Here is a 15,915-nt window from a genome sequence, read left to right as displayed (position 1 = left end):
GGGATCCATATCAATTTGTCTCAGCTGTTGAATGGTACTTACTGTGTTATATGGTGAGCTATAAAGCTCTGTTCTTAATAAATAGGTGAATTGCTTTTCCAAACCTGTTTCTCATTTAATTTAATTTAATGCAGAATATTCAAATTGGCTACATGACGCTAATTCATGTTTAAAAGTGTCTGAGTTTGGAATTCAAGTCGTTAGAGTATGCCAGGCCAAAGAGGTTTATGAGAAAAGGTATATTTATTGTTGAGATGAGTAGAAGAACTTAATTTTAGTTTTATTTTAATATTTAGCATCTTCATAGCTACTTTTAAAATTCACTAGAGAAAATCTGCTCAGGTCGTATTTCTAAGACCCTGACATAAGAAAAAGCCATTCTCTTGAAGGTTGGGGAAAGATTGTCTTGCAGTTCTGCTGACTCAACTGTAAAGTTCCAATGAGCACATCTCATACAATTGAGAAGTGGCCAGTAGTAAGGAATTTGGTGTTTGGCATGTTTAATATAACTTACATACATTTACAACTTCAAGGAAACACAGTGTTGTTTATAAAAGCCGTCTAATTTTCATAAGTTGCTACCTTCATTTGGTACCTACTGATTATCATGTGCTAACTGGGAGAAAACACCTACAAGCAAACAATATTCTAGTCCTACGATTGATTCTGCTTTAACTGTGCTTGTTCAGGTAGCAAAGCCATTAGCTACCTCTTGATAGTTTTTATGATCAGACTTAGCACCTGGTATTGAGCAACCACTGAAGAATGCATCTTCCGTTAAAAGGTTGATTTATTAGTTTATATGTAAAAGAACACTGGAGGTTATAAAGGTAACAAAGACCTTAAACATTATATTGATTTTTTTTTCCCAGAGCTTTTTCTCTTCTTGTTGTATTGCAGGGTAATAAAATTTCACTAGGCCCATTGGATCTATAAAATCTGAAGTACAGCCACAAACAGATAGAAATGAAATTGTTTGACTGGAGTGATAAGCAAGGACTTGGCTTTGAACTCTGAGCAGTATAAGTCGTTTCTCCAGCCCATGAGGGTGAATTACAGCCTGCTGTGCATTAAAGGACAAGCATGTATTTGTAGGAGCTCCCAATTCAGTAATCACTGGGTGATACAGTGATCTTTGCATGGCCACTGTCGTTTCGAAAAGAGGCTGTTTAGACGTGGAAAATCAACACAGTGCCTTTTTAATAGAACTTACATATTTCATTATATGAATTAAAATTGTGGATGGATATCAGATCTTTGATTTCTGAAATAAAGAGTGGAATAGGAAACTCGGAAGTTTAGTTTGCATATCTCAGGATGTATTATATTTAAGATAGTGAGCATTTCTTTCTTTGTGTGAGCTGTAGGCTCCCCATAGTATAATGTGCTATTCTGTGACAGACTAGAATTTTTGGGCCTCTACTTTGTGCTGGGCACAGACTTAAGTAAACTCTTGGCATGTGAACCATTAGCTCATGTTACCTTTGTCTCCCTGTAGCCTCAGTCCTGTCCCTTGCAGCTCCCAGCACTCTATCACCCAATGATTCCCTTATTACCAGCCTAATCAGTCAAGTACAATAGAGGGCCAGTGGGAAAGAGCTCTGAAACCTACCCAGCAAAGTGAAATTCTGATTTCAATGGTGAGGGCTTGAGAGCAGTATGCAAATCAGGGAAAAGGTAGACAAGGTCTACCTTAAAGCTGGCCCTATTGCCTTTCTTGTGGATTGATAATGGACGGTTCCCTGGCCACCTAGCAAAATTTTTAATTCATCCAGATGAGTGACCTGGTGTCTCCAAAGGTATAATTTAAAGGCTGTCACATAACTGGGGGTGGCTAGTGTGGGAAGTAAATTCACAATAACTAGCTCTTGGCCGGTTACTGCCATTACGAGGCAACCTGAAGCCACTGAGGCCTTAAATCAAAGCCATATGCTAGACAAGTAGCCTGTCTTTCAAAGGTACTGTCTTTGTTCAGACTGTTATAACAAAATACCGTAATCGGCTGGCAGCTGCCTTTTATTTCTCAGAGATCTGGAGGCTGGGAAGTCCAAGATCAAGACACTGGCAGATTTGGAGTCTGGCAATAGCCTGTTCCTCATAGATAGTGCCTTCTAGCTGTGTGCTCACACAATGGAAGGGCAAGACAGCTTTCTGGAGCCTCTTTTAGGAGGGCACCTAATAGTATTATTCATGGCCTATTCACCTCCCAAAGGCATACCTCTTGATACCGTCACACTGGGGATGAGGTTTTAACATATGAATTTTGTAGGGACACAAACATTCAGACCATAGCAGGTGCATTTTTCATCTTTTATTTTTTGGAGCCTAAATTCAAATTATCTTTCTTGTCTCTTTTACCATAACCACAGATTTATTTGTTTTTCATTTTTCTTTAGGTATTATGTGTTGCATATAATATGCCATATTAATCCCCAACACAGTGGAGAACCAACTGTGCTGGAGAGGTGAGGGTGGGGGTCAAAAAGGTGCTAAATTCCAATTGGTGGGTCCCTCTTTTAGTTTGATAGATGTGATTGGAGCACTTGTTAGTGCACATTGGAGCCAGTTTCTGAAATTTGACTGCTCTTGCAATGAATTAATGTTACACAAAACTATGTCTCACATATTGCCTAAAGATTGTGTTCTAAGTGAATATCTGATAGGGTCCAATTTACTTTTGCAAATAAAATGCCCTGAAGTCTCACATTACTCCTATGCATATGTGAGTTCATTTACATTGTATGACTGCCAGTCTTGTGTAAGTGGAGTGGGAACATGTTCATATAGAGCAGATGAGTGCTACACATTCTCATGTTATGCCAGGATGGTGCTGATGAAAGGCTAAGTCAAGGGCCACAGTCTAGGTGAGTTCTTGCAGCAAGAGTACCTAAACCAGGGTAGACAAATATGATGCATACATCCAGTAGCATCTCATGCCAGCCGTCACTGCTTGATGAGAGCTTTCTTTCTGAAACCACAAAATGAATCTGAACACTGCATTCCAGATAGCCCATGTCAGTTACTCACTGCTGTCATACCAATAGGAATCCAATTGCCTTTTGCCACCCTTACCCTAGAAGATCACTCTAATGGCCACTGGGCGGAGCTGCTTTGCTGCCAGCAAAAAATAGCCATGAGTTTAATGTGGGCCACAGGGTACACGTCACACCTGCCAGCCCACCCACATTATCCCAGCAAAACAATGGGCTAAGTAATTACTTTGCCACAAAATGTCCGTTTCCCTTGTGATTGAGTCAGTGCTAAATGCATCTTACCCTAGCTGGTAGAAATGACCTAAATGATATAACAAAGCACAGCCAAACCCCTGCCAGGTAGACCTTTGGAAATTTGATTCTCAAGCAAGTAGCATTTATCTTCCTGACTGATGTCTAGCCATGTTTCTATTTCTGTATCTATCTGGAGCTCTGCCTATCTAATCCTTTGCTATTGCTGGTAATTCCAGGAAGGGGTGGGGGGTGGAAATTGCCTTTGAATGGAGTAAAATTTAACATCAAACCTGTGAAACATACCTTGGGTGTTCCAGTGGCTATCACCTCTAAGACCACACATTCTGCAGACAGAGCATGTCCTAGAATACCTTCATGGTCAGTTGATTCATCTCAGAAATCCCACATCTTGATTTTCCTCTGTCTTCTGTTATTTTCTCACTTAAACTAGGTGGATCTTATTGAAGGGGGAGAGGAAATTCACATGTCCTGACCGGTGTCAGAATCTTCACCGTTATTTCATGTAATCCATATAATGCCACTGAGACATGGGCATTATTGTTTCATTTTTCACATGAGACAACTACGGCTAATAGAGTTGAAGGCACTTACTGATGATCTTCACAATATTGCCTAAATTTATAAATGGGAGAGCCAACATTCAAATATGGATTAAAAGAGAAACCCAAGCTGTTTATCTAATGAAGGTTATTACTTTTCCCCTTTTAGCAACTCATGAGAAAAAGAAGTCCGTATGAAATTTTTCTTTGAAAAATGTCATTAAATGTTTGTTTTTGTTTCAATAATCCAAACCTTTGTGGGTTCTAGTTTACGAAAAAAAGATGTGCCTTATTCTGTGATTTCCTTCTAAAGAATGAATGAGAGAGTTAAGGTAATTCTCTGAAGGATGCAGATAGACGAATTACACAAGTTCCTGGGTAAATGTGCTGACAATAATGAATAGAATTTCTATGCAACATGATTTGGTGCAATATTGTCCAGTTCATATGGTGCCAACCCTCGTTCTTCCCCACCCCTCTAGCCTCATTGCTCCTCTTCATTTCACCTGATTCTTTTCAGAAAATGTGGGATTTAGATGTATGAAACTTACATGATAACCCAAAGATCCCCCAGTTTCTCTAAGCTAAAATAAGTGACATGGCCTACTCATCCTATGTGTAGGTGGGATGCCAATATTTCACCTCTGCAAACCATACTAAATGGCAGGGGATACCTGAACTGTGAATAACACTCCATTAAAGTATGACTTTTAAGAAATTGGCAGAATCAAATCCCGATGCTTGAATGGCATTTCGAAGCACGGTTAATTCCAAGAATTTTTCTCTCTGTTCAAGTCAGTCTTTGAGGAGTCATTTTCATTTGCCTGTCTGTTCAGGATTTTATGGCATGTAAGTGACAAGTACTCTCTGTAACACATCGTGGGAGGGCACCCGCTAAAAGAGAGCTCAAACTGAATGACATTGGATGTGAAATGCAACCTTTTTCTGCCAGGCTGTGTGATATTTAGCATGCCTTGACATATGCTAAGCTACAAAATTTTAAAGCAGAGATTCCCTTGGGAATGTTACATGGAATATGTGGGTCAGAATTCTCTCGTGATTAGTTAAAATGTCTAAAACATTTTTCACAATTTCAAATGAATATTTTTCTTGAGCTCTACCATAAAAATTTGACATATTGAACATGACTTTAGAGACTTAAGTAATGGCTTCACACTATTGGAAAAATCAATTATGGTAGATCTTTCTAATGCATACTGTCTATAAAAACAAGTCAGGCGTGGTGGCTCACTCCTGTAATCCCAGCACTTTGGGGGGCCAAGGGGCGGATCACTTGAGGTCAGGAGTTCAAGACCAGCCTGGTCAACATAGAGAAACACTGTCTCTACTAAAAATACAAAAATTAGCTAGTGTGGTGTCGCATGGCTCTAATCCCAGATGCTTGGGAGGCTGAGGCATGAGAATCACTTGAATCTAGGAGGCGGAGGTTGCAGTGAGCCGAGATCACACCACTGCCACGAAGGAAGGAAGGAAGGAAGGAAGGAAGGAGGGAAGGAGGGAAGGAGGGAAGGAGGGAGGGAGGGGAGGGGAGGGGAGGGGAGGGAAGGGGAAGGGAAAGGAAGGGAAGGGAAGAGAAGGGAGGGGAGAAACTGACAAGTTTTAATAATTGAGATATTGGTATCTTGAAACATCCAAAAATAATTACTGGTAATAGGTGAGGGGAATATATACGTATATATTTTTTTTTGCCCACAAAATTCTGGGCACATTACTACCTGCTGTCTTTCATATCCAAAAGAGGTGTTCATAACCCATTCATTTTTCTATCATGAGTTATTTTTATATCATTTATTGATGTTTATGGCCATGTTCAAACAGGCATGTATTTTATTTCCTCTTTTAGATAAGGTACTTATTTCTGTTGCCAGCACTTGATGGTTCTGTTCTCCTTGCTTCCATCTTATATACATGTGTGACTAGATCTTTTTAGGGGGGACAAGGCAGGCAGGAGTGCAGTGGCACAGGCATGACTCACTGCAGCCTTGAACTGTGGGGCTCAAGCAATCCTCCCACCTCAGCCTTTCAAGTACCTGGGACCACAGGTCCCCCTTTACCACACCAAGCTATTATTTTTATTTATTTTAGAGATAAAGTCTTTCTATGTTGTTTAGTCTGATCTCGAATACTTGGGCTCCAGTGATCCTCCTGCCTTGGCTTCTCAAAGTGCTAGGATTGCAGGCGTTAGCCTCTGTGCCTGGCCTGTAACTGGGACCCTTACACCTACATCATTAACCTTAACAGCCCTCTGGGGGAGGAGCATACCTGTGATCATGAAAGGAAGGAAAAAAGGTGGGAAGAAAAGAAAGAAGGCAGCCGAGGAAGAGATAATTCTAAATGATTGTTGTCCTTGCTACTCCATGGAAATTGCTCTTTTCAAAGCATTTGTGACTTCTATCTTGCCAAATCCAAATGTCATATCTTTTATGACTTTTAGCAACATTCAAACCAGGTGATTACTGTGCCTTTCTTGAAACTTTTTTTATTTCATTATTTCCTTCCTTCCTACCTTCCTTCTCTTCCTCCTGAGGCACACACCTTCTTGTTTTTTCCCCTGACCATACCAGGTATTTTTTCCAGAACCACTTTCCTGGAGGTTCTTCTGCTCCTGATTCTAAAATTTGCAGTGCCCTGGCTCTTCCCCTTCTAAACACACTCTTAACAGGTCCTGTCTATTTGTTTCCAAGGCTGTAAATTCCTCCTGTCCATTCATGACTCCCAAGTTTATAACTCCAGCCCTGACTTCTCTGTGCTCAAGCCTGTGCGTGCACATGCGCACGCACGTGTGTGTGTGTGTGTTACTGCATAGTTGAGCTTTCTAGTGCACTGTCAAACAGGAAGCTCAAACTTTGTATGTGTAAAATAGAATCATTGTTTTTTGAATCAATCCTACTTCCTCTCCAAATGTTCCTACCCCAACTATCCTCATCTCGGTGTGTGCACCGCTGATTGTCCAGGCGCCTAGGTCCCAAATGTATGAGATGTGCTAGGCTCCCACCTCACACCCGGTGCATCTACAGGTCCTCTAGACTTCTCCTTCAAAACGTCTCAATCTGTACAGGCTCACTAGCCCCACAAACATCACATCCTCAACTATTGCAAGGGATTCTAATGTGTCTCTTTGTTTCCTCTCTTGCCTCATGATGACCAATTCTCCAAATAGTAGCTAGGGTGATCTTTTATAAATGCATATGAAAGCATGCTATTTTTCTGTTTGAGCCTTCCAGAATAAAATTCCAATGCCTTACCATGATGGGTCAACAGGATGAGCTAATCTCTCCAACAAACAATCCATGAAACTCAGTGATTTAAACAGATTTACCTTTAAAGTTATACATAGAATTACTGTATAGCCCAGCAATTCCACTCCTAAGTATATACTCCAGAGAATTGAACATAGTCACTCAAACAAATATGGGTACACACATTCATCACAGTGTTATTCACAATAGCCAAATGGTGGAATAACCCAAATGGCCATCAACAGATGAGTGGATAAAAAATTGTGGTAACATTCTCTAGCCATTAAAAAGGAATGAATAACCAATATATACTTCAATGTGGACGAACTCAAGAACATTATGCTATATAAAAGAAGCCAAAGCAAATGGTTATGTATTGCATGATTCCTTATTGCATTATCCAGAATTGACAAATCTACAGAGAAATAACATAGGTTGGTGGTTATCAGGGGCTGAGGAAAGGAAGAAACGGGAAACATGCTTTCAACAGGCCTGGAGTTTCCTTTTGGAGTGATGGCAATGTTTTCACACTAGATAGAAGTGGTGGTGGTTGCACAACACTGTGAGTGCACTAAATGCCACTGAATTGTTTACTTTAAAAGATGAATTTTATATTAATTTTACTTCGATTAAAAAGAAACAGAGCTTATTTATATCACATGCTCATCTAGAGTAGCTGAAATTCCTGCTCTATGTGTTGGTCATTTTCGGTCTCAGAACCCAGGCTGACAGAGTGGCCACTGTTTAGGGCATTCTTCGTAAAACACAAAATTCATGAGAACAGAAAATTGTTTCATTAAATAGTTTTAAAATAGACTGAGTGCAGTGGTGGCTATCAACCCAGGAAATCAGCTTGGGAACAGTTTTACTTTTCTCCATATGGAGCAAAACATGCAACCCAGTAGCTGGTAGCAATGGTCTCCGTGGTCCATTCAGGAAATGGCAGATGTGTTTAAGAGACTGAGAGTTATTCCAGCATTTTGGAAGGCCAAGTCAGGAGGATCACTTGAGGCCAGGAGTTCAAGACCAGCGTGGGCAATATCGTAAGACCCTCAACTCTACAAAACCAAACAACACAAAAAGCAAAACATAAACAATCCCCCCACGCAAAATAAAGATATACAAGGAAAAAATACCTGTTTGGTAAAAAATTCCATTTCATATGGTCCCTCGATATCTGTATATTAGTTATTTGTCTTTGCCTTATTTAGAGAGTTGAAGTTCAAGTGTTTACATGGCATGACTCTTCTTTTTTTAACTTTGAATCCCCTCGTTGTTCCAGTGCTATTCCAGAGTTCATTACTGATCTTCCACCTACCCCTTCTATTATTGAGACCATTTGTGTGAAAGGGTTCAAAATCATCACATTTTTACTCTTAATAGCCCTACGAGACAGATACTATGATTATCCTTATTTAATTGATGGTGAAATAGGCTCAGGGTAAGCAGTTTGTCTGTGGTCACACAGTCTATTAAGAGACATCATTACTTGGAGTGCAGACTGTTGACTTCAGGGACCAAACCTAATGACTACATTATGCTGGCTTTCCTTGTGCACCACCAACAAATATTAAATCCAGTTTAAGTGACTAAATTAACAAGAACAACAACAACAACAACAAAAATCTTAATGTGAACAAGAAGAGCACATATTTATTAGGTAGCTGGCCAGGGATTGGAACTCAATATTTGGGGGGAACAACAAACTAAGCCAACTATTTCTTGTGCCTGTTTTGGAGCCCCATGCTCTAAAGATGGCTCTTTTGAAATTCCAGGACAGCAAATTACATGCATTTGTTCCTGATTAAGCCAATTCGCTAAGCACTTTGCATAAGAACATGGCTAAAGAGAGGACTGTCCTTCCATCCACTGGATTTCAATAAAGCCGTCAAAAGAAAGAGGTCAGAAATAAAGAAATTACAGGTTTGTTTCACCCTCCTTTTAAAATCCTTGTTACAGACATAGCAATGTTTCCAAATAAATTGAGAGAAGAACAGAAGTAAACTACCTGTAGATGAGAACTTCAGGAGACCACAAAGAGACAGATAAAGATACTTTGGTGGAATCTTTAGCTTATAACTTAAACAGTGGTGGTAGGGAACTCACCGTGCTTTCTCCTGCCTTCTCTGTCTTCCTTTGGTTGCTTTTCCTTTCACTCTTGGCAAGGGATTGTTGAAATAAAGCATTTATCTCTGTGTGTGATCAATTAAATTGGAAACACTTTTTGGGTTTTAAAATTCTGTTCAAGGTATTGTTTGGCTTCGTGGTTTCTAAGATATATTCCATGCCAAAAGTGTGGTTTTATTGACCAGTGAATACATTTATCTGGAAGAGCAAGACAGCTTTGGAGGAGGTGGAGGAGGTAGAAACAACTTACTAGATGGCACGATTTGAAAGTGACCGAAGCACTCCCACCACCCGTGAAAGCGACTGATATTCTACTGTTACTACATGTGAAAGATTTAAATTCTTACAGTAAATAGGTGCATACTCCTAGGGGGAGTAACATTTATGCCCTCATGAACTAATGCCTTTCTTGGGGCATGGTGAATGAACAGCTTTTGAGAACAACATCATAGAGAAAGGGAATTCAGATGGGAATGGGAGGAGCAAGCAATGGCAGGAGGGCAGTAATGGAGAGCAAGAGGAAAGGCTCCTCCAAAGTCAACCTGCTTCACCACCAGGCCAACATCTTACTAGATCAGGGGCTTATTTCTACGCCACGGATATGAGGCTGCTTGAAACCTCTTTTCAAAAATGCCTTGGGGAAGAAATTATATCTATGCTAATTGTGTTCAAGAGCCTGTCTTAATTCTGAAACATAATTCCAAATATTTCTGGCCTTCTAGAATACTGTACCTATTCTAACTTAGTCATTTCAGTCTCAGCCTGTTATTCTCCTCTGCTATACCCTGAATAGACCAGGGTGGCCATTGCTACCACCTACGGGGCTGCATGTTTTGCTTCATATGGAGAAGAGGAAAACCGTTTCCAAGCTGATTCCTGGGTTCACAGCATCTATGTTAAGTATATTAGCACCTTCCATTTGCAACTGGGAGGGTTTCCCCAGGAATTTTATTCTGTCAGGTATTAGATACAATAATAATAGGTGGCAGGCCATACCAGAGAATTGAGGGCGCCAGTAAATTACTGTGAGGAAAGCAATTTGACATCCTTTCATCCTTTGATGAAAGCTAAATGTGAAATCTAGGTGTAAACGTCTAAAAAAAATTGAAAGTCACACTCAGAGGGGGAGACCTAGGAGTGTGGTGAAATCACTACTCAGGGAGGGAAAAGACTTGAGGTTGAACTGTGATTTGACAACATTATTTCTTTCCAAGATTAATGCATCTGTGGGACTACTTGGCCTTATTCCTGGGTCCTATCAATTTAGCAAGGACGTTTACACAAATGGCTTCTGTAGTCTAGCAGATATTGGGGCAGAAACACTGGCCCAAGAATTCAAGTTCTTCTCTTTTGAAAGATGTATAATGCTGGGGAGGCGAGACAGCCCCATTTTGGCATCCTTAACCTGTTTCTGTCCTTCTACCTAAGGCTGTCTGACCGTGAATTTTACCTCACTATGTCTTTGTTCAGTGTTTTTTGTAAACTCAAAAGCAAATGTACAGACATAGTCAGCTATTTCCTCCCCTCACCTTCCATGCAAAAATATACTTTCTTTGAACTAATTTATTTTCCCTTCCTCAAGACACACATATAAAATATTATCACTATTATCATCATATTCCCTTATATGGTTTATTAATAGTTTCAGATATACATCTCATTTCCTGGATTAATGGTGTTTTTCTCTGAGGTTGGTCTTTATCTCTGCAGTGCCTCAATAAAGAATATGAACACTAGCTCTTATGTGGCACCTGCTCATCCTAAGGCAGGCACTATGTTAGGCACTTTGCATGGATGACCTCATTTTCGCCTTTCGAACCCTGATACATTTGGTATTCATAATTATCCCCCTTTTCAGAAGTGGGAAATATGGCTTTAACATATTGTCTTACATCACGAAAATGTGAGAGCAGAAGGATTTGAACTCAGATTTGTTTGCCTGAAGAGCTGTGTTGTCCTCTTTTCTTAGTAAACATGCGATACTTAATGATGCCTTAGTGCTATGGAACAAACTTTCTTGAAACGCTGTGGCTTATAATAGCACCATTTTCTTTTTTTGCTCCTAAGTCTGCTCCTGAGTTAGTAGTTAGAACAAGGCTAAGCAAGGATAGCTCAGCTGTGTGTCAGCTGGAACAACTCTACTGGGGCTGGAGGTCCCATCTAAGGGGGCCTTACAAGTTGGTTCTAGTTGCTGGCTCAGTTCTCAGCTGGGGCTGTAAGTTGAAAACCTCATTGCTCCATGACATAGTGAGTTGGGATTCTTGCAACACAAAGGCAGGAAATGCCAAGGCTTCTTACAGCTTGGGCCCCAAAGTGGCACAGCATCACTTCCAAAGCATTCTTTGGTTACAGCGGGTCATGGGGTCAACCAGACTCAGAGAGGGGACCGTACAAGAACATGAATACTGGCAGGCACAGTTCATTGTCATGGTTCAAAGTTAACAGTCTACCACACCAAAGGAGCAGAACCTTTGTTCGTCGTTTCATTATCAGCAAAGAGTCTAGGAAGTACACATTTTATTACCATCTGTGCAGCACTGTAATAAGGAAAGAGAAGAAGACACAGCTTCTGCCTGTGCTCTGTAATAGTACCTGATACTCCATAAATTCAAACAGAAACCAAAACAAAGCCAATCAAAATGACAAGCAAGAGTGGTGAGTATAAGCATACTGCACATTGGAAAATTTGGCATTTTCATTCTGGAGATATTTTAAAGAGCAACAACAGCCAAAGTATATTTCCTTCTAATTTGTGGTATGTGTGCTCCTTTATTTTAGGCACTTTGGCATGATCTTCACAAGACAGGGAAAAGACACTCAAACACGTGCGCATCTTTACCTCTAGGTGCAAATGGAGTAAAAACTAGATATGCTGGAGTTAGGTTACAAGTGGAGTAAGAGCTGCGGGTGTCTGGATTAATGTGGTGGTTTATTCCAAGAGCAGTAATAAAGAGTCACATCACTTTCTATTGCAGCAGGGCATCCATTTAGGGAAGTGGATCTTCAGGTTTTGTTTCCAAAATAGATCACATATTTTCAGTGCTCAATGAAAGAAACAAGGGAGAGTGGGTGAGAGGGTGCTATGGCAGCCCTCGTTATTTATAGTTTGGCAATATTGTTAGTGTTCACCCGGTGGAGAACTGAATCCCATCTAGGCTCGTAATTTTCATATCTTTGGAAAGCTTTTAGCTCCTCTCTGCCTGTTGGCATGGTAACATGACAAGAGTTATGATGTCAAAACCGTATGAACTCATGATTGATCTAAAATTATTTGGGAAACTTTCCCATTTCAAATTTCCATTGAGAGAGAGAAAGAGGCCATGCGGCAGCTTCATTCAAAAGAGAAAAAAAAAAATCTTTTTTTTTTTTTAATTGCCCTGAAATAAATTATCTATTTTCCTTTCTATGTAATGCTACAAAGACTACTGTCCTTCTGATGTCTTTGGCATTTTCTTTCAAACTCAGATATTTTAATTTCCCTTTCTCTTGGTTATTTTTCTTCCTATTTAATCAAAATCAATAGCTGATGTTAGCACGTTTTTCATGCTGCAAATACAAAGCAGGGTAGGCATGCAGGCTGATGGATGGCCTCTGGGAGTCTCAGGTCTTTCCTGAAGTGAAGTTGGGCCTGAGGAAATGTTGAGGGTTGGCAGAGAGGCTGAGAGATATTATGAGTTACTATCTGTTGGGTATTCGCAAGCCATAGATATTATTATCGCTTCCACATAGAGGAGAGGAAAACAAAGGGTCACACACATGAGGTAAGTTGCTTGAAGCCAGAAAATGGCAGAACAGAGATTTATTGGAAAAAATATTGAAGCTTGTTAACAGGAGGAATAGGGTTTGTCCTGGTAAAAATAAGTGGAAAACATACTCCTAAGATGTGTCAACTTAAATAACAAACAAAGCCTCACCAAAATCTGATATTTATTCAGGAAACGGCATTGCAATGGACAACCTGTGGCATAGTAAACTATGTATGTATTCACGGAGGTAAGGGAAGACAAAGGATTTTAAGGAAAAAATGAAGAAGGTTACATAATTGTTTTGAGGTAATTATCCTTAGCTACAAGGATCAGTACCAAGGGCGACTCCAGTGTAAGTTTGAACAGGCAATTGCTGGGCATGTGTCTTCACAGAAGTACCTTATAGTCCAGAAGTTCAAACAGAAACCAAAACAAAGTATTTACCAATCGAAGTGACAAGCAAGATTGGGGTTTGTTTAGTTTTTTTTTTTTTTTTTTTTTAAGTAATGTTGCAGTGGCCTTTGTCCAAGGTTGAGGTTTTCACAGTTTTTTGTGTGATACTTTTTGTTATCAGGCATTTATGTATGAGAACCTTCCCTTTATCACCTTCCTCAGCTCTTTTTGTCATTTTTTTTTTTTTTTAACACAGATAACTACATTTTTTTTTTTTTTTTTTTTTTTTGAGACGGAGTCTCGCTCTGTCGCCCAGGCTGGAGTGCAGTGGCGCAATCTCGGCTCACTGCAAGCTCCGCCTCCCGGGTTCACGCCATTCTCCTGCCTCAGCCTCCCGAGTAGCTGGGACTACAGGCGCCCGCCCCTGCGCCCGGCTAATTTTTTCTATTTTTAGTAGAGACGGGGTTTCACCGTGGTCTCGATCTCCTGACCTTGTGATCCGCCCACCTCGGCCTCCCAAAGTGCTGGGATTACAAGCGTGAGCCACCACACCCGGCATTTTGAATCTGAAAACTTTCACAGGTGCATCACCTTGGGAAACTTAGGAAACTTACTGAGCATGATTTCTGTTAGTCTCAGTTTACCAATCTGTAAAATGGGGATAATAATATAAATCTACTGAGAATATATGAGAAGTGGAGCTAAAGATAAAGCCCAATGCCCATCATGACGAAGACAAATAAATGCTAATTGCCCTGTAGAAGCAAATGGGTTTATGTGGAATCCTAAAAGGTTCGTGAGAAGGATCAACACGTTTCTTATTTCAGGCACCATTTTCTGTGTTACTTAAGACATTGGACTTGAACATAAGGTTGGACATTGGTGTTTTTACTTGTGCTATGAAAATAGTTTCCTGTCTCTAACCAAGTCTCAAACTGACCACATTTAAGTTCTTCATCTTCAGTCTTCAATATCATCCCTTAGCAGCATTCCTAGTCAAAGAAGGATTTAAAGTTGGAGGAAGTTATGATGTTTTTTCTAATATTATTTGATTCACATTCATCTATATTTTTAGAGCAGATATAGGTTGAAGGGTCAGGCACTCTTCTAGGCAAAAGCTGAATGAAATAGACAAAATCCCCATTATTGGGGAGCTTAAATTTTAGTGTGGGAGACAGATAATACAAATTATAAACAAATAAAACATACAATGTTATAAAGTGAAAATGCTAAGACATTAATCAATGAGAAGAAATTAAGTTGGGGAGGACTCAGAGGAAGCATAGGAGGGGTAAAGACTGAGCTTGAGGTCTTAGATTAGGTAGCTCTGAAAGGTGTCACTGTGGTGACTTTCCATGCAGATACCTGGAGAACAGAGCATCATGCCAAATAGAGGGGATAGCAGGTGCAAAGTCCCCGAGGCCCAGAGTGTTCAGGAACAGCAAGAGGCTGGTGAACTTGGAATGCAGTGAATGAGGAGGAGGCTTGTTTCCTCATTTTCTGCCCTAACAACACCCTTCATGAGGTACAGAGGACTTGGACCAACAATGTGAAATAAATGGATAAGGAGTGACTTGCCTTATTCATGAAACAAAATGATTTTGAGTTAGAGGCAGACTCTGGGTTCTCTCCCTAGTATCATTCCAGTGGAACTTGGTCTTCAGCTGTTCCTCACAATTGGTTTCATTCAGAGTCATCAAATCATTGTCCGCTCTTCAAATATATGAGAGATGTAAGGATTTGGAAAAATAAACTCAGTTTTTCCTACTATACTGTCACAACACCGTCAACACAAAACACTTCTGAGACCCCAGATGTGTGGGAGTTTCCCCCCACACACTAAGAGATCAGTTTTGCAGCAGATTCTTCAGCAGACACCAGCTGGGTGTCCTCTACGTCAATTCAGTTCTGACCTAGAGATAGTGTCAGATCCTACAGGTTGAGGGCTCAGTCCCACGAGACTGCCCTGCACTTCAGATGCCATAGCAAGCTCAGGTTGTGGCCTGTGCTTCTGACCAACCAGCTATAAATCAGGGTTCCCACGACCCTTTCCTCAGGTTCGATTAATTTGCTGAAGTGGCTCACTGAGCTTGGAGACACACCTTACTTACATTTACAGTTTATTATGAAGGATGTTACAAAGGATACAGATGAATAACCAGGTGGAAGAGATGTGTTAGGGCAAGGTATGGGAAAGGGGAGTGGAGCTTACATGCCCTCTGTGGGCGCACCACCCTCCAGGTACCTACACATGTTCAAGTTATCTGGAAGCTCTTTCAAATTCAGTCCTGTTAGATTTTAATGGAGACTTCATTATGTAGACATGATTGATTAAACCATTGGCCATTAGTGAGGCACCCAACCTTCAGCTCCTATCCCCTACCAGGAAGTTGGGGCTTGGGGCTGAAACTTCCAATCTTCTAATCATGCTTTGGTCTTCTGGTGACCAGCCCCCAACCTGAATTTATCTAGGGATCCCCAGCCACCTCATTCACATACAAAAGATACTCATCACTCTGGAAATTATAAGGGTTTTAGAAGCTATATGTTAGGAAATAGAGAAGAAGATCAAATATATATTTCACATTCTCACAAGAGGAAA

At 40.4% G+C, this 15,915-nt stretch overlaps 1 protein-coding gene across 3 annotated transcripts in view; it reads left to right on the top strand.

Moving 5' to 3' along the window:
* CTNNA2 (catenin alpha 2) overlaps window positions 1-15,915 on the top strand; it is a 1,160,134-nt gene that overhangs the window by 469,222 nt on the left and 674,997 nt on the right. The window lies entirely within an intron of this gene.

Source organism: Macaca fascicularis, chromosome 13, assembly GCF_037993035.2.
Source record: "Macaca fascicularis isolate 582-1 chromosome 13, T2T-MFA8v1.1".
NCBI classification, from domain to species: domain Eukaryota; kingdom Metazoa; phylum Chordata; class Mammalia; order Primates; family Cercopithecidae; genus Macaca; species Macaca fascicularis.
This window is presented reverse-complemented; position numbering and strand designations above follow the sequence as displayed.